At 33.6% G+C, this 25,180-nt stretch overlaps 1 non-coding gene across 1 annotated transcript; it reads left to right on the plus strand.

Moving 5' to 3' along the window:
- The first annotated feature begins 9,071 nt into the window (after positions 1-9,071).
- On the plus strand, positions 9,072-9,178 carry LOC129307566 (small nucleolar RNA R71). Its single transcript, XR_008592454.1, has one exon. It is a non-coding gene; the product is annotated as a small nucleolar RNA R71 (small nucleolar RNA).
- Positions 9,179-25,180: the final 16,002 nt, after the last annotated feature.

A 25,180-nucleotide genomic window follows, 5' to 3' on the forward strand; every position in this document is an offset into this window, starting at 1 on the left:
TCCATTGAGGTTTTATTTTATTTATTTCCCAAATAAATCTTTAAATGTAACCCTTGTTTTTTAGTTAGCTAAGAGTTTTATCCCTCCAAAAAAAATACATGTTTATTTCTTCATTCATTTCTAAGATAAGAATTTTATCTTATGAAATTCTCACTTAGAAATTAAATGAAGAGGGGCATCTAGTCAACATATATTTTGTTTGGATTGTTGTCATTTGTTTACAATATCTTTCCTTTTATTGTATTTTATTTGGTCATTTCCATTCGTATCACATTACTAAAAAAAAATCATTCTATTTTATTTGTTATCCAATAGTCTTGTATCCTTCTATGTTATTTGGTCATTTTCATTTGCATCACATTGTAAAAAAAAAAATCATTCTATTATGTGTGTTGTCCAATAGTCTTGCATCCTTCTATGTTATTGGGTCATTTTCATTTGCATCACATTGCTAAAAAAAATTTATTTCCTTATGTTTGTTATTCTTCTATGTTATTTGGTCATTTCCATTTGCATCACATTGCTAAAATAAAAAAAATATTTTATTGTGTTTGTTATCCAATAGACTCGAATTGTATTTGGATCTTTGTTAATTGGTCATTTTCATTTGCACTACATCATCTCATCACATTGCTAAAAAATCATTTTATTGTGTTTGTTATCCAATAGTCTTGCATTGTGTTTGGATCTTTGTCAATTGATCATTTTCATTTGCATCACATCACCTCATTACATTGCTAAAAAAAGTTATTTTATTGTGTTTGTTATTCAATAGTCTTACATTTAATCATATCTTGTCATGTCAGGGGCAATTAGGTCTTTTCATAGGCATTGTATGGTTGACCAAAATACATGTTCTAGCTTTACTTGTCACTTATGTAAGAATTCAAAAACACACTTTTTCATATACTTACATAAGAAACAAGTAAAGGGGGGCAACTGTGAACACTGTATTTTGTCCGGACATTTTTTAAATTTAATAAAAATAATAATAAATAACTAAAAAAATATAAAAATAAAAAAATAAAATTTAATCCTTTTTAGAATTATATTTTCAAAAAAAATTTAATTTAATTGATAGGGTTTAATTTTATTTAGGATTTTATTTCTTTTAGTTCATTGAAAAAAAAAACCAAAAAAATATAAAAATATGAAAACAAAATTTAATCCTTTTTAGGAATATATTTTTTTAAAAAATCTTGCTTAAGTATTTGAAAAATCTCTCCCAAATTATCCCAACCATTCAAAATATTGAAAATCAACTTTTTAGGGTTAACTTTTTAGATCTTATTGTTTTTCATAAAAAAATAAAATAAAATAAATATATATTTCGAAATCAAATTTTTCTCTCTCTCCCTTAATCTGATTAATGTAAAAAAAAGGCATTGAAATGAAAAAAATAGAAATGGGGTGGCTGAAATTTTCACATAGCCTAAGATTGCTTTTGACTAGTAGAGAAATGACAAAGTAGAAGGAAAAAAAGGGGCTCACTTAGTGCATCAGAGGGAAGAAAGAAAAGAGAAAGCATAACACCGCTAGACACAAAGAAGATCGGATGAAAGGAAGGAAACACACACAGAAAAGAGCAGAGCAAAAACAATGAGCAAAGGGAACCTAGATGTATATAACAAGAGAAAGATCCCAAGCTTCAGTGATAAATTGATCTCTCATGTGAAGATTGGAGGAGACTAGATTTTTTACTTAGATAGAGAGTGAGGGAGAGATGGAGATAAGAGAAATTGGGGACAAGAGGCACAGAGAGAGGAGGAGAAGTTAAAGGCAAGGTTGGAGTTGAAACTCAAGGTCCTACTATTGTTATAACATGCACACTTAAAGGAGGCGAGAAAGAAGAAAAACAGAGCATAAATACAGAATGAGAGAGGAAGAGTAGCTAGAATAAAGGAACGAAGGGATTGACAGCATTGATAGCAAAGAAGAAAATGCAAAAACAGGAGCATGCATGCACACATGGGTTTTTAGACTGAACGAGATCATCATCTTCTTCTTCCCTCAATCACACAAGTTTGGGTAGAGAACTTACCATAACCACCTAAGTTCGTTTGCCTAATTTCCTCTTAGCTTGAGTTCATTCATCGTCACACAAAATTCTCATCTCTCTTTCTCAGTCATAGTCGGACTATGATAGGTGAGAGAAGAGGGAGTTGAGCATATTAAGGGATAAACGGATAAGAGAGACTGAGAGTAAGAGAGCATGGAGATGAGAAAAAATAGAGAGTGAGAGAGCAGTGACAGTGATGAGGGATGAGAGAAAACCGATGATGAGATAGAAGTTTTGAGAGGGAGGGTCAAAAAGGCCCTAGTATTTACCTTTGGGGGTTTGAACGAGGGAGATTTAGAGACTATAAGAGGAAGAAGATGAGGGATCTGTAAGGCAAGAGAGGGTCATCATCATCAATGGCACTTTCAAGCATGCACCAAAGGTTTTGCTAGCAAAGTACAGGTTTTGATTCGGTCCATCGATTGGAGGAAGTAATATGGCTTCAAAGCACATCTTGAAGGAGCTTAAGGACTTGCAGAAAGATCCACCAACTTCATTCAATACTGGTTATCATATAGGTTTTTGTAACTTCATGCAGCCTTACATTATATCATTTCCTAGCCTCAATATAAGCATAGCTTGTTATAAGATACTATAGTTGAAGGTGATAGATATATCACTACATATTTGATTTTGGTTGCCTATAATTAGAACTTAGACACACTTTTACAATCAGGTTCTGTTAAGTTAAAAATCTTGATTACATAACAAATGTGTTCTTGAATAACCCAAATCATAAGAGAAAATTAAAATCCCCATGAAATGATCCTCTATCGCGTAAATTAATTAGATTTTGTAGGTATAAAGATTTAACTTATATATTAAAGATAGGTTCTAATGGTTCAGCATTAAAATTTGTAACCTCCCTGAGGTTAAACCACAAATTAACTCCATTCATAATTATCTAAGGTGTTAAAGAGAATTTCTCAAAATTATTTCAAAGGCATCCCAATTTTCCATTTCAAATCCCATACATAAATTTAAAGACTTCAAATTAGAGTTTTAAAAATAAAGCGGAAGCTTGGAAATCAATTAGGACCCAAATAATGAGTGTTAGAACTCAAAAATCATTACTGTGCAGAAAATGACACGTGCGCTGTGGCTTATGGCTCGTACCATGGCATGTCTTCTCTGTGTCATGTGCCGTGGTGCATTGCATGAAATTTGACAAATCAGTACTGTCATTTGATAGCATAGGGAGCAAACTTTCGACAAGTCCCAAATTTCCGTTCGATGTTCGATTGAGGTGATTTTGGTATTTACACGGAGCTTTCTCAAGCTTGATGTTCTTAGGATTCCCAAGCTATTGGAGGAAAATTCTACACTTTCACATATCGAGGCCGTGGCTCAAGTCCAAGTACTTGAGGACAAGTTGCAAGAAAAGGGGGAGGCTATAAAGAAAGAAGAGGAGAAATAAAAAACAAGTGAGAAGCCTAAAAGACAAGAGAGTACCATGGAATATTCCACCAAATTAGACTTAAAGAAGATCATTCCCTCTTGTGTAGAGACACCTACCTTGGAGTTGAAGCCTTTACCATCCAATCTCAAGTATGCATATCTCATTAAGAATGAGAAGCTTCCGGTAATAATTTCTAACTCTTTATCTCTTGAGGAAGAAAATGCATTGCTTGATATGTTGAGAAAGAACATACATGCTATTAGTTAGACTTTGATTGACATTCCTGGTATTGACCCTATTGTGTGCACACATAAAATTTTTCTTAAGGATAATGCTAAGCCCATTAGGCAACCACAAAGGAGACTTAACCCATTGATCTTAGATGTGGTAAAGAAAGAGGTTGTCAAGCTACTTAGTGTTGGGATCATCTATCCTATAGCTGACAGTGAATGGGTGTCTTCAACCTAAGTTGTACCTAAGAAAAGGGGGATTATTGTGGTAAAAAATGAGAAAGGAGAGCTTGTTCCAATTAGAGTTCAAAATGCTTGGAGAGTATGCATAGACTATAGGAAGCTCAATAATGTGACTAGGAAGGACCATTTTCCTTTGCCTTTTATTGATCAAATGCTTGAGAGATTGGCTTCCAAGTCCCATTATTGCTTCCTAGATGGGTTTAGTGGGTATTTTCAGATTCTTATAGCTCCTACTAACCAAGATAAGACTACCTTTACATGCCCCTTTGGTACATTTGCCTATAGGAGGATTCCTTTTGGTCTTTGCAATGCACCTGGTACTTTTCAAAGATGCATGATGTCCATATTTTGTGATTTTATTGAACATTGTATGGAAGTCTTTATGGATGATTTTACTGTGTATGGTGAGTCCTTTGATTCATGCTTGCATTCTTTAGATAAAGTGCTTGGTAGGTGCATTGAAAAGAAGCTTGTGCTTAACTTTGAGAAATGCCATTTCATGGTAGATAAAGGCATTGTTTTAGGCCATTTGATTTCTTCCAATGGCCAAAGTAGATGTGATTGCTTCTTTGCCATATCCTGTTTGTTTGAAAGATTTGAGATCATTCTTGGGACATGCAGGCTTTTATAGGAGATTTATAAAAGGGTTTAGTGAAATTGCTTTGCCCATGTCTAAACTCTTACAGAAAGATGTTGATTTTGTTTTTGATGATGCTTGCAAAAAGAGTTTTGACACTTTGAAAAGCATGCTCATTTCCCCTCCTATTCTTAGAGCTCCAAATTGGTCTTTGCCTTTTAAGTTGTTATGTGATGCTTCTAATTTTGCTATGGGAGCTATGCTTGGTCAAAGAGAGGGCAAGTTATCATGTGTGATTGCTTATGCATCTAGGACCCTAGATTCAGCTCAGGTTAATTACACCACGACTGAGAAAGAGTTGTTTGCTATTGTTTTTACACTTGATAAGTTTAGATCATATCTTCTTAACTCTAAAGTTGTTGTGTACACTGACTATGCTACTGTGAGGTACTTGTTTAAGAAGACAGATTCTAAGCCTCGCTTGATTCGATGGGTGATCTTGATGCAAGAATTTGATGTAGAGATAAGGGATAGGAGTGGTTCTACCAATCAAGTAGTGGATCATTTGTCTACACTACCTCATTTAAAAGCTACTATGGTAAACTCTAACCCTACTATTCCTTGTGATTCATTTCCTAATAAGGCATTGTGTGCCATTTCATCTAAGCCTCCATGGTATACCTCTTTTGCTAACTATATTGAGTGTGGAGTCTTGCCTCCTTGTGCTTCACGTTTTGCCATTGAAAAATTAAAAAGAGAGTCTAGATTTTACATTTGGAAACCACCTTTGATATGGAAGATTTGTAGTGATAAAGTGATTAGGAGATGTGTTGATGATGTTGATATGCCTTCTGTTCTTGAATTTTGTCACTCTCATGCATGTGGTGGTCATTTTAGCTCAAATAAGACAGCTAGGAAGGTTTTAGATTGTGGATTGTATTGGCCTAACTTGTTTAAAGACTCTTATGAATTTTGTAAAGCATACTTGAAATGTCAAAAGGCTAGTAGTTGGGGTAAGAGACATGAAATGCCTTAACAACCCATTTTATTTTGTGAGATTTTTGATGTTTGGGGTATTGACTTCATGGGTCCCTTTCCACTATCTTTTATTTTTGAGTACATATTACTTGGTATTGATTATGTTTCAAAGTGGATTGAAGCCATTCCTACTAGAACTTGTGATGCTAAGATTGTTTTGAAGTTTCTCAAATTTAATATTTTTTGTAGGTATGGAGTTCCTAAGGCCTTGGTAAGTGACCAAGGATCCCACTTTTGCAACAAGATGATGAAGGCTCTCTTAGCTAAATATAGGGTGCATCACAAAATCTCTACACCGTATCATCCCCAAACTAATGGCCAAGCCGAAGTATCAAATAGAGAAGTTAAGAAGATCCTAACCAAGGTGGTGAACACAAATAGGAAGGATTGGTCTTTACACTTAGAGGATGCTTTGTGGGCTTATCGGACCGCTTATAAGACTCCCATTGGCATGTCTCCTTTTTTATTGTTATATGGAAAGGCTTATCACCTCCCTGTGGAGATAGAGCATAGAGCCTATTGGGCCATCAAGAAACTCAACTTGGATTTCCATCTTTCGGCTAAGGAGAGATTTCTTCAAATATAAGAACTTGAGGAGCTTAGGTTGGATGCCTATGAGTCTTCTAGGATCTATAAGGAGAAAACAAGGATCCTTCATGACAAGTTAATCTTGAGGAAAAAGTTCCAAGAAGGAGATCAAGTCCTCTTGTTCCAAACAAGGTTTATTCATAAGCATGCCAAGTTGAAGTCTAAGTGGGAAGGACCATATCTAGTGACCAAGGTGTTTCCCTATGGGGTTTTCCAACTCTTGAATAAAGCCACGGGTTCCACCATGCAAATCAATGATCACCTATGCAAGCTCTACAAAGAGGCCGAACCACTTCAAAAGGAGGAGGACTTCTCTCAACATGTTTTTGAATTACTATGATAAGGTTGTATCTCTCCAACCTTGAGCTTTTACTTTCCTTTAATTGATATATTTAATGATAGGTATAGTTCAAGTGTGGGGGAGATGAACCTAGTAGGAAAATTAGAGTTTATTTGCTTTATTTGACTTCTTTGTTTTGTGTTTTAGTTTGAAAAAAAAAATTTCTGCAACACACTTTTGTTATGCATTCATTATTGATCTCACCTTATTTTATCACTAGTCTATACCTACATTGAGGACAATGCATGATTTAAGTGTGGGGGAATAGAGAAATAAATTGCAACTTGTCCTCAAGTGCTTGGACTTAAGCCACGGCCTCGATATGTGAAAGTATAGAATTTTCCTCCAATAGATTGGGAATCCTAAGAACATCAAGCTCGAGTGGAGAAAAACTCATAGATTCGGCCTTAATGGCTTTAGTACCTACAACACAAGAAGATATACCCTTCTCAAGCATTTCAAGATCAAGCATAGGAGATATTTTAAACAAATCATGAGAAGAAGTAGTTGCATCATTCAAGCATGCATCAATCTCTAAACAAATAGGACAACTGCATCCATCAATGCATGTAGTAGTAACAAGAGACAAATCATCATTAACATGTGAGAAAGAATCAAGCATGTGAGACTCACAAGCATCATGAAGCAATAACTCAATGGAACTTACACCTAACAAAGAATAATCCTCAAAAGGATGTTTCATTGCTTCATATATATTAAAAATAACATGATCCTCTCCACATTTCAAAATCAAACTACCTTTTTCCATGTCAATCAATGTATGGGCAGTCCTCATAAATGGCCTTCCTAAAATCAAAATATCATCCCCACTCCCTTCTTTTGACATATCAAGCACATAGAAATCCATAAGAAATAATAGACCTTTAACATAAACCAACAAGTCTTCTATTACTCCATGTGGTCTTCTAACACTTCTATTCGCTAATTGGCATATCATAAGTGTCTTATGCATGCAATCAAGACTCAAGGCATGATAAATTGAAAGAGGTATAACATTAATGGCTACACCTAAGTCTATTAATGCATGAGAAAAATGTGTGTTACCAATCTTGCATGGAATTGTGAAGGAACCAGGGTCCTCACATTTTATAGGGAGTTGAGGCTTCATGATAGCACTCACAGATGAGGGTAATTGTACCCTTGCATTAGGCCTAAATTTTCTTTTATTTGTACAACAATCTTTCAAAAATTTGGCACATTTAGGAAAGTTCTTAACTACATCCATCAAGGGTACATTAACATGAATCTTATGGAAGAAATCATATACCTCTTGATTAAATTGTCCCTTTACTTGCTTAGGGACCACTTGTGCTTGTGGAAAAGGAAGCTTCTTCATAATCTCTTGACTTTGCTTTCCTTCTTCCTTCCTTGAACTCTCCTTTCTTGTTTCACTTTGCTTGGCCTCTCCCTCTTTTTCCTTGCTAAATAACTCGGCCATAGTCACGTTTTCCACCTTAGATGGTGGCTGCTCACATATAATCTCCTCAATGTTTTCATCCTCATCATCTCTACAAAAAGATGCATCATTAGGAGCAAAAGAAGAACTAGAAACATTAACATCAATTGAAGAATTTAAAGAGGGCTTCTCGGCCTTCCCTTGTCTTTTGTCTTCTTGCACTCTTTCTCCCAACTCCTTGCCACTCCTCAATGTGATAGCATTAAGATTAGCTTTAAGATTAGCAACGGTGTTGAATGGTAGTGTAGAGGCTTGAGCATTGGCTCCACTTAATTGGTTAGCAAGCATATTCATTTGAGAAGTAAGGACATCAATTTTAGAGTTCATGTTCTCACACTTATTACCCATACTCTCTACCTTATTCCCTAAGCCATCATACATGTTTTTATACAAGGAGTTCATTTCAATCAACTGCTTATGTAACACATTCACATCATTAGAAGAGTTCGAATTAGAAGAACTCTCAGTTGGAATAAGCCTCCTATCACTATAAGAATTAGATGAAGGTGCAAGAGAATTACCACTTGGATTGTAGTTTTGAGAAGAGCTACCTTGAGACAAATGAGGTGGAGGGTCACGGCCAAAGGTGTTTTAATAGGATCCTCTTTGTTGATTGTCTTGTAAAGCCACATTTGGATTTGAATAGGAGAAATTAGGATGGTCTCTCCATGAAGGGTTGTAAGTATTAGAATAAGCTCCTTGCCTTTGCCTCCCACCATAGGATTGTTTTCCATTGTAGATAGCATTTACTTGTTCAAACTTAATAGGACAATTGCTTTCTACATGCATAGGTGAGTCACAAAAAGTACAAGAATAAGGGACAAGTGCTTGAGAAGTACTTACATTGCTCACTTGAGATATTTGTGGAGCCAACATTCTCCTAATCTTGGCAGCTAGCAAGTCCACATATGAATCATTAAGAATTGAGGAACTTACCATATTCACATTTCTCTTTTCCCTTGTAGAGTATTGAGCACCACTTGAAGCCATCTTGTCAATTAGTTCCCAAGCCTTTAAGGAAGTGAGGTCAATCAAGCATCCACCACTAGCGGCATCAATGTTAACTTTGTCTCTTGGAATCAAGCCCTTATAGAAATATTGGACTAAATTCTCACTAGAAATTTGATGGTGTGGGCATTTAGCCAAAAGGCCTTGGAATCTAGTCCAATACTCATAGAGACTCTCATCCTCTCCTTGTTGGACCCCATAGATTTGCTTCCTCAAATTGGTGACCTTAGAATTTGGAAAGAATTTATCTAAGAAGAGTCTTCTTAGCTCGGCCCATGTGCTTACTTTCACATAAGAAGGGTAGTTGAAATACCACTCCTTTGCTAAACCTTCAAGAGAAAATACAAAAGCCTTAGCTTGAACATCATCAACATTTACATGCATAGGCTTCATAGTATCACAAACCAATAGGAGAGTATGCAAAAACCTATGGCAATCCTCTCCTGGTAACCCATGAAATTTAGGCAATGCATTAATCAAAGAGGATTTAATTTTAAATTGAACATTAGTAGGAGGAACATATAAGCCATAAGGATTATCATGCCAATTAGGTTGAGTTAATTGCCTAATGCTCTTCTCCTCTCTAGGGTTATGCAAGCCTTCAAATTCATTATTAATATGGCCATCATCATGCAAATTCTCATTCCCATTCCCATGGCCCTCATTATGCACATTCTCATGTCCTAAGATACCTTCCATTGTTGAATTACAAACCAAATGAGAATCAAGAATAGGTTGTGATCTTCTCAATCTAGAAATAGTTGTTTCAATTTCTAGATCTAATTCAACAAAAGAGGTATGTTTTCTTCGGGTCATGCACTAATCAAACTCAAAAAAAAAAATTAAGAACAATGAACAAGGTAAACTAAAATACAAATCAACAAGAAACAATTCAAAACACACAAAAGCAAGAGAAATAATTTTTTTTATTTTTTTTCTAATAAATTCAATAGCAAAAAAATGAAAAAAAACAAAAAAAACCAAACAAGTAGAAAGAGAGTTAGAAATGCTCAATCAAGAAGCTTTGGCAATTCTGCAATTCGCACAGTAGGCTCTCTGGAGACAATGAATTTGTGAATTTTCTAGCAGCCAATCCACATGATAAATTTCCCTAAAAATTTTGTGAGAAACATGATATCTATACAAAAAAATTATATAAAAATTTCAGATTAAAAATCCTTTCCAATCGTTCCCAAAATTTTTCACAAGTTGGTCCACAGGTCTAGAGAAACAGGATTTCGTCTAGAAGACCTTCAAAGCTTCTAATAAACTTTCAAATAGGAAAATGGAAAAATTGAAGAAAATCCTAAACACAAGAAACAAAGATAAGACAGTGATAAGAAAAATGAAACTGGAATCAATCAATTTGAACACACAGAGAGGGAGATATGAAAACTCAAAGTTGAAATAAGGTTTTAGGAGTCCTCTGTAAAGGCTCTTTGGACCTTGTTAAATTGTCAAATTTTCACAAGACACATCCCATATTCAAAATTGACCAAACCAATTTTCAAATGAAGCTAAGATATAGACCTTTCAAAGAAATAAATTTTAAGTTTAAATTTCCTCAGATTCGTTCCCAGTTAATTTTTCAATTTCAAGCAGAGACACTAGAAACAGAGTATCATCAACTCTACACCAAACCAATGAAAATTGCACTAATTTTTTTTTTCTTTTTTTTCCTAAAACAGAACAAAAACACTCAAAACACACAAAAAACACTAAACAAAACACAAAACATAAATTTTTATAATTTTTTAAAAAAATTTCCAAGAACACTAAAAATGTAAATTAAGTACTAAACAACCTTAGAATTAAACTTAAACCATTCCCCAACAACGGCGCCAAAATTTTGATAGGAAATTAATCGCTTATCCTCAAAATTACACTAAAGCTAACCCTAATACAATATAGGGCCAACCCTAGGTCATCTCCAAAGGAATGGTTTTAAGTCTAATTAAAAGTTATCTAGTGAAATAAATCAACCAAAGTTTGTAGGAATTTAGTTACCTAGCTAATTATCTAAACTAATTACCTAATATGCAAGTAATTAAAATGCAAGTGAAAGTGAGTGAAATGAACTTCTCTTTTCATAATAATGGAACCCTAGGGATTAGTTGATTTTGGATTCATTATCTTCTCATGATTAGGCTAAGTTTAGCTTCCCTTTCCTCTTGACTAAAGCTGTCATGACTTAAGAAAATTATCCAAAGTCAATTAACCTAATTAGCTAACCTCCCTAGGTTTTAGATTAAAGTCCCTAGTTCAATTAATCAATTGGTGAAGACATTAGCCAAGTGATTCACTCAAAATCCTCTCTCAACAGCCATGGTCAAATATATAAACTGAGCAACCACAAGATTATGTCAATCTACTCAACAACACAAGCATTAATACTACAAGATTATGCAATATTAACACAAGAAATTCACTAATTGAAAAACACAAGATTATGTGCTAAACAAAGAGTGGCAAAATTCAGTCATGGCTGTCCAAGGAAGAAATTAAATGAAACAATCCTCTCTCTTTACATCAACATCAAATTCAAATTAGAATTTATAAGCTAAGATGATTAAACCCTAGATTAAGGAATCTAACCATCTAGTAAAAAGAGAAGAGGATAGGAAACAAAAGAACTTAGCCAATTTGAAGCTCAAGACTCATCCTCCATCTTCATCTCTCTAAGATTCCACAAAGAAACTTAGCCAATCTTCATCTTCAAGAACCCTAGTGATTGCTTGTGAAGGCCAAACTCCATAGCTCTTGAATGATGGAAATGAGCTTCAATTCTTATGAAAATGGAAGGGATGGAATGAAAATGAAGAGAGGAGAAGAATGATATGAGTTTTGTGGAGGTTTGGTGGCTGAAAATGGAGGTTAGGGTGCTGGAAAATGAAGAACAAAAGAGAGAAAATGAAGAACACTATGAACAAGAGAGAGAGAATGTGGAAAATGAATGAGATGAGTGTTGGATCCCATTTGGGGTTTAAAATGGTGTGCTCCTTGGTGTTTCCCATCAGCTAAAGCTTAATTAAAAAAAATTAAAATGTAAATGGGAGCCTTGTCATACTTGCAAGGTGCAACTTCCTATTGGTTTGTAGATGATTCCAATGTGTGCCTAATTTTTCATGTGTCATCCACATCATTTCAGCTAATTTAATCCCTCAAAATAATCATAATTAACGTGCAAACCATCAGCCATTGACCTCAAGGAGTGTTGACTTCAATTGCCCAATTGATGCACAAGTCACATGCCACCTATGTCACATAAATCACATAATTCAATTAAATAGCATATGATATAATAAAATCTAATTCATGTCTAGAATTAAATTTATAATTAGAAGGGAGAAAGAACAAACTAAGACACTTAAGAAAGTGTTAACTTTTTTATTTAATTACTCCCAAACTAAAATAAATTTTAAAAATATAATTTTACCACTCATCAACTGGACATAAAATTCACTTTGTCAATCTTTCTTGTACATTTTCTCAAAATTTTATTTTTTAGACCAAAATGCCCTTAGTGCACTGAACCTAGAAACTTAGGCAAAATTACAAATCCAATGCAATGTGTGCACTTGAAGGTGATAAATCATTAATAAAAGGGTCCTAATTGACAAATAAAAGTATGTAACAATTGTGTTTTATCAGATATCATCATTATCTAGCTCTTTAAGCTTTATCAATGTAAAACTCCTCATACACTATTTTACTAACTCATAATCACTACCCATTCATACCCAATGGGCTCATTAGATTTCATTAATGCACATTATCATTAATAACACCTCAAACCATCATTAATGCATATTAATCTCTTCCAACTACCTCATAAATGCCAATTTTAGATATTAAATGCTCCCATGGACCAAGCACTTGTAAAATCATCAATGTGGTGTTTCAATATATTAAATCACTCCATTAATCTCATTTTAACTAATGGAATTAGACCCATACTATTATAGACTAAAAATCCATCTCTCAACTCAAGCCTTACCATAAATAATCATAAATAGGGGAGAGAAAGGAAAAAGAAAGCACCATGATCTTACCTTGGGTGTTTGGGAGCTCCAATCTATCAACAATGAGACCAAAAGTTGTGTCCTAGCAGAGCTAAAATCAAGCTCTTCATTTTCCTCCTCTTTCTCTCTTTGTTTTCATGCAGAGACAAATCAGATATATCTAATTTTTGGCCGTGCGTCGCAACGCACATTGTGCTCTACCTTGGCGCATGGCACAGATGAGCCTGTTACGTTTAAATTGTGTTTATATACTGCAACGAACCAACCACGTGCCGCGACATGTGGCATAGAATACAACTATTCACTTTTTCATCTTCTTTCCTTACTCGGGTGGTCCGCCATCAATTCGGACCCACTTCTAGGGCTGAAATCACATCAATTATGCCAAGTTAAGCCCCTCTGATCACACACCTCATTAACTCACTAACTACCCTAATTAAGTTAACAAATCAGGGTTAAAATTTTCCTTATGTTACAAAATTAACTCTCTTTTTATAATTTAAATCAATAAAATATTTAAGTCTCATGTGAGATTTTACAAATCTTCGTAGAGAATTAAATTAAGTGTATTATCGTGTGGGATAATAAATTCTCATAGATATCACGATTCTCAATTTATATGAATTTTGTAAATAAATAATAAACATTTTTATAATATTAATTAATTAAATTAATAAATTTAAATTACAATCACATTTTCTAATTAGATCTTTAGGATAATCGTACTATCGTGTGAGTTAATACGGCTTCGCAAGTATAATGATTAAGATTTTTATATTTAAAAATATACGTTGTATAATTATGCATTAAAATATCTTTAAAGGGAATACTATTTAATTCTTTTATCATGCGAGACTTTGAATCTCTGCAGATATTTGAGATAATCTCATATCATGTAAATCAATAAAGTTTTGCAAATATGAGAGTAAAACTTATATGTTAATATGGGTTCCAAAAGGCCAATCATTAAAATTTACTATCTTTTTATAATCCAAATTAATAATTTATTTAAGTCTCATGTGAGATTTCAAGAATCTTCGTAGAGACTTAGGTTAATCACATCATCGTGTGAGATAATAAGTCCTCGCAGATGTAGTGATTCATAATTTCTATAATAAATAAATGATTTTTTTGTAAATAATGATATAATACACAATTTAAAAAAATTAATTAATCAAATTAATGTATTTAAATTGTAATCACATTTACCGATTATATTTTTTAGTCACGTGAGATTTTTGAATCTCCATAGACCTCTAAAATAATTGTATTATCGTATGAGTCAATAAAACTCTGCAGATATAACAATTAAGTTTTTTAAATATATATATATGTATATTAAATTGATTAAATTAAAAATGTACTTAAGTGTATATTATTTAATCCTTTATTATGTGAGATTTTGAAATCTTTGTGGATATTTAGAATAATCGTATTACCGTATAAGTCAATAAGGCTTTGTAGGTATGATGATTAAGAGTCTTTAAAAAATGTAAATATGTATATATACACTTAAAATATATTATTAACACTTAAAAATTTAAATGAAATAAATTAAGTTGTTAAATTTTTTTATCGTGTGAGATTTTAGAATCTTCATAGATATTTAGGATAATCATATTATCGTGTAAGTCAATAAGGCTTTACAGGTATGATGATTAAGATTCTTTAAAAACATATAAATACATGCTTAAACCAATTATTACTAACACTTAAAAATATAAATAAATTAAGTTTCTAAATTCTTTTATCGTGTGAGATTTCAAAATCTCCATATATATTTAGAATGATTGCATTACCGTATAAGCCAATAAGGCTCTGCAGGTATAGTGGTTAAATTCTCGATCATAAAACATAAAAAATAATTTTAAACTCTTTTCTTTTCTTTATTCTAAAAGTTCAAAAATTGAAGAAAATAATTGAAATTAAATTACTTTTTTTAATTTAAAACACACATTCAAAATTTGAGAAATTGTTTTATTTGTAAAATGGTGAATTATTTTTAATTAATATCTCTTCAAAAAAATATTTTTACTAATAAAGTTTTAAGCCCGAATTACGTGGACTTTGATCTCCATCGCAAGGTACGTAGGCCTTAGAGTCTGATTCTGAGTCAATTCCTCCCTTATGAGTAAATAAATATTTCTCACTTAATTCTTATATTTTTATATCAAACACATGAATAAAAAGGGGATAATTAAAATAACATTAAAACCATATTAATATAGCACAACAAATTTTAGGCAACTGTTTTGATGAACGGGTATTGTGGGGTGCCTACCACCTTCCTCACACTCAATCGACTCCCGAACCTATTTTCTAATTTCACAAACCATCCTTATTTTCCTTTAAATGGTTTCCCAAGATTTTTCTCAAAATCTTGGTGGCAAGTCTCATTAGCCAGTTCTCGCCCCAAAGGCTGAAACCTCCACTCTCGCGTGCCATTCGCATCACATTTTACAGGTGCGATAAGTGTATGAAAATTTGAATGTGGATAATGCTATTTTTGGCTTGAAAATGCTAGATATGAAGTTAAGAGGGTTTTTGAACTACGAACATACTTATGTTTTTGAAAAATGAATGTGATGATATGTAGAGGTAATTGTGTGGTAATGAGATGTGGATTTTGAAATAAGTGATAATAATGTTGAGAAAATAATGAGAATATATATTTGGGTAGTACATGGCCGTGAGCCCAACGTTATTATTGTATTAATGAGTAAATGAAAATAAAAATGTGAAAAATGAGTATGTTATGGCATGATTCGTGGTAGGAATTTGCTTAGGGATTAAGAGTAGAGAAAAATTTATATAGTATTTAGGCTACCTTTTAGTGCATGGGGGTATAGCCTTGTCTCACAGTTTATTAAGGGACTGTCCCATAATTTATCGAGGGACTAAAACCTAGCTATCTCTACTAGTTCAATGAGGAAAATAACTTAGGGTGTGAGACACCCTAGGGATTCGAGAATGGGGGAAGCTGTGGTTTGAGAGTGAGTCCTGTGATCTTTGGCTGGGTTACACCTCACGATTGGTGAGCTTGGGTAGTCTAGTCACATGGACAGAGCCCTATTCAGTGTTATAGCCCATGGTTTTGGTCAGAGAAAATAAGAAAGATATAAGGTTGATTGATCATTGCCTAAGTAAATATATGACATGTCACACGTGTTAAATGGTGGCAAGTCACATGAATAATAGGTCATGTCACATATATGAGAATATGGTGACAATGCACCTAGTTTATGAGAGATAAAGAAGTTATTTAATGATAAATGACAAGTTATGATATATGTGAGCTTGTTTTACATACTTGGTTTCTTATGCATGTACTTGGTTTATGATTGATATATAACTGCATAGGGTAAGTTTTACCTTGATTACTGAGTGGCTAGACTCACCCCTTTCATTTAACATTTTTCAGGCTCTAGCTCTGGTGCTGAGAGGGAGAAAGCTAAAGATGCTAGGAATAAGCATATTCCTTTCTGTACGCCTCTAGCTTAGTTTATTTTGTGTAATAGTATATGTTTGCCAATTCTAGGATGCAGGCCATCACACTTGCGCTATTTTGTTTATAGAAATGTCAAATTTATATTTTTGGCCCTGAGTCTTTGTGTATATTGATATATATTTTTTAATAGGGCTAAAATACTCTTGCAAGTGGAGAAATAGACATTTAAGCATGTTTTGATTTTTTTTGGGTATAAAGTAATGCCAATTTACCTCCCTTTCTATTTTTAGGTGGAAAGGGGTTAGGGAGTGAATTTTTGTTATGCTATGATTTCAATATAAGTGATGTGTTGTAGTGGTAGTCCCGAGTCCAATGGACTTGGTCCAGGTGTTAGGAAAGGCTTTTGGCACATATTGAGGGTTTTGGACACCCATTTTGTGTGAAAATTGAGAAAAGTGGTTAAAATATGTTTGGGTGTCTAACTTCCTGGTTGACTTGCTTTGGAAGTAAAACCCTTGCCACTAGTTATTTCATTTTAAGAGCTTTTCGTAGACACCTAGATCATGTCATTCGGATGTCAGACAAAAAATCAGGGCATGTTGGAAGTTCCCCAATTCTGTTGTCAAATGACAGTAGAATCTGCTAATTTTTCATGCAACACGCTGCAATGCATGGTGCCTAAGGCATGGCATGTGGCACAGAGAGCAACACACCACGGTGCAATGTGCATGAGCAGCAGCATAGCGTGCACGAGCAATGGGGCATTGACCTGTATCACAACATATGTTTTGTTTTTCAACTGTTTTTGACTTCTTTCACTCCTCTAAGGTATCCTATGCTTCTATAACTTATTTTTACTCTGATATGAAAGATTTTGATTGATTTAAACTCATTTTTATTTAGAAAACTTGAGATCCCTTACTTTTGAATTAAACCTTAGTAATCATCTTTTCGAGTTAAGTCTCTAATTACCATAAGCTATATTGGTTAATTATGTTTAGTGGAGTGAGAATATTACACCACCCATACATGAAGGAGATTACCTGGTCAGAGTAGAGGTATAGTAAGCCTTGTTTTATGTGATTAGAAGTCTTAGTTTGAGTATGGAGATTACTCCGCTAGGTGGAACCAGGAATCCATTGCATGAGCATGATAAGATTGATCAAAATGAATTCCTATATATGCATATGATATTTCTTTTATTGAATCACATGCTACTTTATCACTTATTTATGATTTTGCTTGCTAATCAGTAATTGGGGTTACCTTTGAGTTACTAGAATGTATGTCTCACTTCGTTACTTTTGCACACAAGTAAAGAGAGCACGAGAAGGTTGGGAAAGGAAGTGAGGAAATAGTAACTTCATTTGCTAGTGGTATGACTACCATATGTATAAATGAATGTATAAAGTTGTGTATAGAGTTTGAGTTGCCAACTAGGATGCATAAGTGAATGTGTATATGAATTGCATTGCAAAAACCTTGCTTGTATATGTATATGATGTTGCATCTTGCTGAGGACACCCTAATGAGAGGGTACGTGGGTAGGCTTAGATACTAATCAAGCAAGTATATGGTATTGTTTAACTTGTTCTGCTTGTTTATATGTGAAAATTGAAGTAATGATTGTGTTTATATATGTGAGAATTTAAAACAAATGGTGAGGCGAAGCCCCATTAGGAAGAGTCGAGTATATTGTGATTCCTAATCATATGGTAAGGTGGAACCCCATATGTAAGAGTCAAAGGGTTGAAAGTGAAACAAGTCTAATTGTATATATGTGATTATGTGTTGTATGTGTATTTCTCATATAAGTCCACAATTGTGCAATATGGTATTGAGAGGCCAAAATGGGCAAATGATGTGATATATGTGGTATAAGGTGTCAATCAAATATATGTGATCTTTTTGGACTTGGTTCAAGGTTCGAAGTGGTCTAATGAGACAAGGTAGGAGAATTGATCGCTTATCCAAGTTTTTGAAAGGAAAGTAACTTTTGCACTCGGCTGTCTAATTTTAGATAAGACCATCAGATCGAGTTCAAACTTATCCAATTAGTTAGTATATATTGTAAGCTTTATGTGGGCGCTTGAATTACTCTAATCGGACGTGGGGTGTGGAAATGGAGCGTAGCAGAAGTTCATCTTCCGAGTTGTCATATGACAGCAAAAATTATTGTCACATGTGCCACAATGCATGGTGTGCCCGCCACGACACATGGTATAGACAGAAATAGAGAATGTTGCTCTATGCCATATGCCATAGTGCATGTGGTACAAGCCGCGGTGTATGGTCCTTTTTCAGGGTAAAGAAGTTATGTTATGTCGAGTCGTATGATTGTGTTTTCATTTTTGCTAGCCCTCTTATTTAAATATATGTTTTAATAAATTGAGATCCCACATTTTGAAAACAAATAAAGGGCTATTACTCTAATATTATTGTGTTAGTGTTTATTGATTGTGTGATTGGGCATGGTAAAGTCTGGATTAAGTTAGGACTTTATTAGGAGACTAGATTAGAGGTACGATATCCCATGATTGTTAATATTAAAGGAAACCAAGATACATAAGTGAGCGAGTTAACCCTGACATGGTAGCTCCTCATAAGTAGTAGGCCAGGTTAGTTCGAGTTACGAACATAGCTATTGATAGCCACCGGTTTCATGTCAGAGGTAATAGGAGAGTATAAAGTTAGCATTGATCATGCATTTTGTTCCGGCTGCATGATTGTTATTATTATGGTTTGGTATGTTTTAAGGGTACATTGTTGTTATTTTTGCGACCCTAAGATGTGCATTATTGTGATATATTTGATGTTAATTGTTGTATGCTCGGTCACATGGTTATTATTGTTGTGGCTAAGGCTATAATTGATGCATGAGATTGTGATGAATGTTTTTTTTTTTTGCCATTTGCATCCACAATTAATTAATATGCAATTGTTAGGTTGACCTTGGTTACTAAGTGATTATATTCACCCTTCATTCTTTAATATTTTTAAGGCCTGGCTTATCGGACCAAGATCAGGGGGGACAACTGAGGGCTTAAGATTCCAAGTAAATCCTACTTGTAGGCATCCTTGTTTATTTTTGTGTATTGAACATTGTTAATTTTCCAACTAAGATTTCATTCCATTATTTTGACTACTTGTGTTATAATTGAGATTCTCTTATGTATTTTGTGCCCTAAGCTATTGATATATGATTGTAAAGCTTAAATAGGATCGAAATACTAGTACAAATAGGGTAAAGTGCATTTAGATTGTTTTGGATGAATATTAATAATTTTATGCAAGTTATCTCCCCCTTTTTCTTCTTGTTTTTTTTTTTTTGTGAATCAAGGGGTTGAGTGATGAGTTTGTGTAATACATTTGTTGGAATGACTGTGGTTTGTTGCACAAGTCCAAAATAATCTATTGAGTGTATAACCTCCTCCCATATCCTCCAGATGGAGGAGAATATTAACAAAATTACCATGTCAATCACACCTTTAAGTAATCAAATATTTTGTTTGAAAAAATGTCCAAAGACCTGTTTTGCAAAATCACTAAACTTATACCATATTAGAGCATCATACAGTGAAAAGCAAAAAGTTTCATTCACATTACTCATTGCATGCCTTAAAACTGCAAAATCAAGCTAGAAAATGGGCCATGCACCACAGTATGTGTGCCACATGCCCAAACTTTCTGTGTCATGCACCACAACGCCCCAATCCACAATTTTTGTTGTCATTTTGATAGCAAAATGATGAACTTTTGGATTGTGCCGTTTTCACATACGACGTCCTATATGAGTTATTCAAGCGCCCACATGAAACTTATCTCATAAGCTAGCTAATGAGATTGTTTGGACACAATCTAACGGTCTAATTAAAATTAGAATAACCAGGTGTAAAAAGTTACTTTTTTTGAAAATTTTGCACACTCAAGCTCTCAAATCGATCCCTTTCTCTCATTAGACCCCACAAGGCCTTGAATCAATTCCAAAATAACGTAATACACCTGATTGACCACAACATAACACATATATACACATACATCAAAATTCAACCTTTCGACGGCCAATTTTCACATTTTCCAACTTTTCATAATTTGTTACAATTTGGCACAACTAGGCCTACTTTGCCCTTTTCTCACCAAAATCACATCTATCCCATATATCTACATTCATAACATATTTACAATTCAATCTTAGCCCCAAATTTCTCATTTCATCATAATTTTCACACATTGGCTAAGATTCACTAAAAACACACAACATTACCACAATTTTCTTACAACCACTTACAATCATTCAAAATATGCATACAATCCTATGGAAAGTTATATATGCATATATACGCGAGTTCTCATTTCATTACACAATACTCTGAGCTAACATGGCTTCAATAGCTCTAAGCCAGTCCTGACTCTTTTCCTTTGCTCTGATCACTGCTTTGTCTTATAAAATGTAACATGAGGGTGAAATAAAAATCTCAATAACAGAATAACTCACTCCTATTGACTATCACACGTAACCATATGAAAGTAAAGCATAATATACCTTTAATCATAATATAATCTAATGTTTCATTTCAAATATCACTTATATCAATCATTTCATCGCTTGTACACTTGTTTCACCTCTTTTCCCTACTTTTCCACTAACACAGCATATAGCCACATCTAGCATGATCACTATCATCTGAACCTCCAAATCATCCCGACACAAAATCATAGGCTTGCCTTGGACTAACGTACACTCTCATTAGCCCTGAGCTCGCCTTCAATGGTAGAATCACCTAGCTAAAGGTATTATATCTCACTTTCGGACTATGATTTTCACGTAATACACATAATGGGGTGTCATTGACTCCAACACCATATCACACAGACATTACGGAGTCTCAAATCTCTAACATCATACCGTAAAAGGCACTAAGGAGGTATAATTCTCCAACACCACACCCCGTTGAGCACTAAGGAGAACACACCATATGGCCTTATCACCACCTCTCTATTCGGGTGAACTCCCACTCTTATGATCATGCTTTTCAAACCTTTCATAGGTTCTTAATCATCACCTCACTCATACATACACACATTTTCACAAAAAATTACACAAATTTCATTACTCGTTTAACCAAAATCTCTTTTAATGAAATAAACATTCAATGCTACAAAACATGCTCAGTTTAAAACTATTTCATGCATTACATAACAAACTCATACATAGTTACAACAAATAGTCAAATAAAGGAAGTTATTTGGTTATCTCAACCCTTTTGTCACTAGAAAGGTTACCTGTGAATTTCAACTACCATAACAGCTCGTTATAAGATTCCTTTCTCAATTCACATGCTCAATATGCCAATTTGAATGCATTTGGCACAATTAATTCATTTAGTCTAATTTACCAAAAGTATATATTTACTGCTTATAGCCATATTTAGCTGTATATTTCTTTTGATTTATCCGTTCTAGGTCCATTATTATTTAATTACTACCTTACATCACCTCAACAAGTCTCATTTTACTCAAACAAAATTTTCACCCTAAAATCTCATTAAATTAAGGCCAAATCGAGCCTACGGGTTCAAAAGTTCTATCGTTCAATTCTAAACCAATCGCAAAGCTCTAATTTAACTCTTAAGAACCTTTTTATTACTATTGGGCAGGAATCAAACCTTTAAAATCTCACTAATTCAATTTCTCTATAACTCATATTCAAATAAATTTGGGTAGAATGGAAGGTAAGAGTTATACATAGCTTACCCGCCAAGTTACTAATTAGAAGCACCTTCCACCACTCTGAAATCTCTTGCCTTAGCAGATCTCAGTTTTCTGTCTTCTCCTTTCATGTGTTTTCAGATTATCCCATCTAAAATTCACCTAAAATTCATGACTTAAAGGGTCATTTTTGGTCCACACACCGCAACGCATGCAGCACAAGCCGTGGTGCGTGGCACAGTGAGAAGAATCCTTACCATATATGATCCTTCCACCGATATTTGTTCATACATCATCCTAAAGACACAAATCATTAACTAATCATCCAAATCTCTAATCCCATACTAATTACCACTTTACCCGCAATCAATTGCTAATCACGAGATTAAAAAATTCAGGATATTATAGAGTATGATCTAAAGGTTAGTGTAGGCTTTTAACACCTTTGTTGTGATTTAGGCACCCTAGTAGTGAGTAATTTTTAAAAAGGAGTTAGTTTTGTAAAAGGTAGCCAACTTTTGATAGAAAAGTAAGTTGATTGTGAAACTTATGTCATTAGCTAGAGTTAGGAGAAAGCTCTCTATAGATACCTATATCACTTCAATCAGATGTCAAATGAAAAAATGAGACACGTTCGAAATTCATCCAGGTGCTATCAATTTAACAGCAAATTGTTGTCTAACTCGTGCAATGCACCATGGCACATGGCATGTCACGTTGTAGCCTATGGCACAAAGGCACACAAGCCATGGTGCACTTATAGTAAACCATAACGCATGTGTTGTTTTATGCATAGTTCACTGTTTTTGTGTTTATATGCAAATGTATTGATTCTTCCTTTAATTGTTGTGCTTTTGCATATGTTTTAACTCTGATCATCTTTCTGAACCAGTCATAGGTTCCCAATTACCACTTTACTTATATCTATACATATATACATTTCTATATCAAATTACAAAATTTCATTACTTGTTTAACCAAAATTCCTTTTTATGCTATAAACATTCAATGCTACAAGACATACTCAATTTAAAACAATTTCATATACTACATAGCATACTCACATATGGTTACAATTGATAGTCAAACAGAGGATGTTATTTAGTTACCTCAACCTTTCTGTTACTAGAAATGTTACTCGTGAATTTTAACTACCACTATAGCTCATCACAAGCTTCCTTTCTCAACTTACACACACGACATGCCAATCTACACATAATTAGCATAATTTAGTTAATTGGTCCAATTTGACCAAAAGCACATAATTATTATGGCTATAACAAAACAATTTATTCCTTTTCACTTATCCATTTTAAGTTAGTTACTGCTCGATTACCACTTCATATCACTTCAAATGATCTTATTTTCGCTAAACAAGATTTTCACCTTAATCTCCTCTTAGTTTATGGCTAAATGGAGCTTACGAGTTCAAAGCTCTATCATTCAGCTCTAAACCAATTGTAAAGCTCTAATTTAACTCCCAATAACTTTTTTATTACCATTGGGCAAGAATTAAACCCCTTAAATTTCATCAATTCAATTTCTCTATGATTCATATTCAAGGAAATTTAGGTAAAATGAAAGGTACGGGTTATACATAACTTACCCGATAAGTTACTGATCAAAAGTGCCTTCCAATACTTTGAAATGGCTTGCCCTAGCAGACTCTTGCCTCTTCTCTTCTCCTTCTCGTGTGTTTCTAATTCTTCCTTTAAATTCATGAAATTTCACGACTTAAGAAGTCACTTTCTAGTCCATGCTCCACAACACAGGAAGCATATGTCATGGCACATGGCACACTGAGAAGAATTCTCACCATGCGCACTTACTTCGACCTGAATTGCTATCCTTCCACTCGTATCTGTTCATTTAATATCCTAATAAATCAAATTACCAAGTGATCATCCAAATCTCTAATCATTTACTAATTATCACTTTATTCCTGATTAATAGTTAATCATAAGATTAAAAAATTCAGGATGTTACATTTTAACTATCAATTGTTCCTCACAAAAATTGCCACTACACAAATTATTTTAGGAAGCATCTTGTTAACAATTTTGCTTCTTAGTTGAGCAGCTACCTGCTCTTTCTCTTTCTTCTTTTACAATCCTACCATACTCGCTACTCTCTTAGAAAAATTCTTCCAAGCTTCCCTTGCACAATTGTCTGCCTTTACCATTTCCTTAATTATCCTTTTACCTTTCTTTTCCACCCAAAATTTCTACTTAAACTTGTGCAAACCAATTACTACCTTAGACATTCCTTTGTTTGGTTCTTTTCCCTCTACCATTTTTACTTTGATAGAATATTACAAAGGAAGAACAAATGGGGGAACAAATGTCACTAACAAATTCAAGCATCAATAGAATTATTTACCAAAGTCATCAACTTTTGATGCAATGCTCTAAGATTGTCCTCCAATCTCATAGTTAATGCACTACAACACTCGCTAAATACTCCTCAACTTTGTTGGCAACCACCACCACTAACACCACTTCCATCGTCTTTCACCTAGATGCAATGACCTTCCACGAATATGCAGTCGATTGTGTATGTTGGAGGTTCTTTATGGTGCGGGTTTTCTTTTTCAAATGTTATAAGGGCAAAATAGTCATTACAAGTGCGAAATTAAAGAACCAAGTTTCAGAAATTTGGGCAATTGTCTCTTTTTACTTTGTTTTTCTATTTTTTCTTTCTAATGTTGCTAAAAAATATTAATCTAAATAATTTTTAAATAGTTTAAAAATTTTATAAAAAGATATTATTTTATAGAAATTTTAAAAAAAAACCAACATTATTTTACATTTAGTTACAATAATAATTATTTAATTATTTTTAAATTTTACAATATCTTCTTTAACCTTTATTTTATAAAAATAATTTATTATTTAATTATTTTAAAATTTTATAATACATTCACGTATCTTGTATTTTGAAGGTATCTTGTATTTTTAAACATCCTTTCATTTTGCATATTAAATTATTTTCAAAAATTATTTAAGTAAATTTTTAAAATAATCAAAAATCTATTTTTTTAAT

The sequence above is a fragment of the Prosopis cineraria genome, unplaced genomic scaffold (assembly GCF_029017545.1).
Source record: "Prosopis cineraria cultivar Desert tree isolate PC_DT_omini unplaced genomic scaffold, ASM2901754v1 PC3, whole genome shotgun sequence".
In the NCBI taxonomy this organism is placed as follows: Eukaryota; Viridiplantae; Streptophyta; class Magnoliopsida; order Fabales; family Fabaceae; genus Prosopis; species Prosopis cineraria.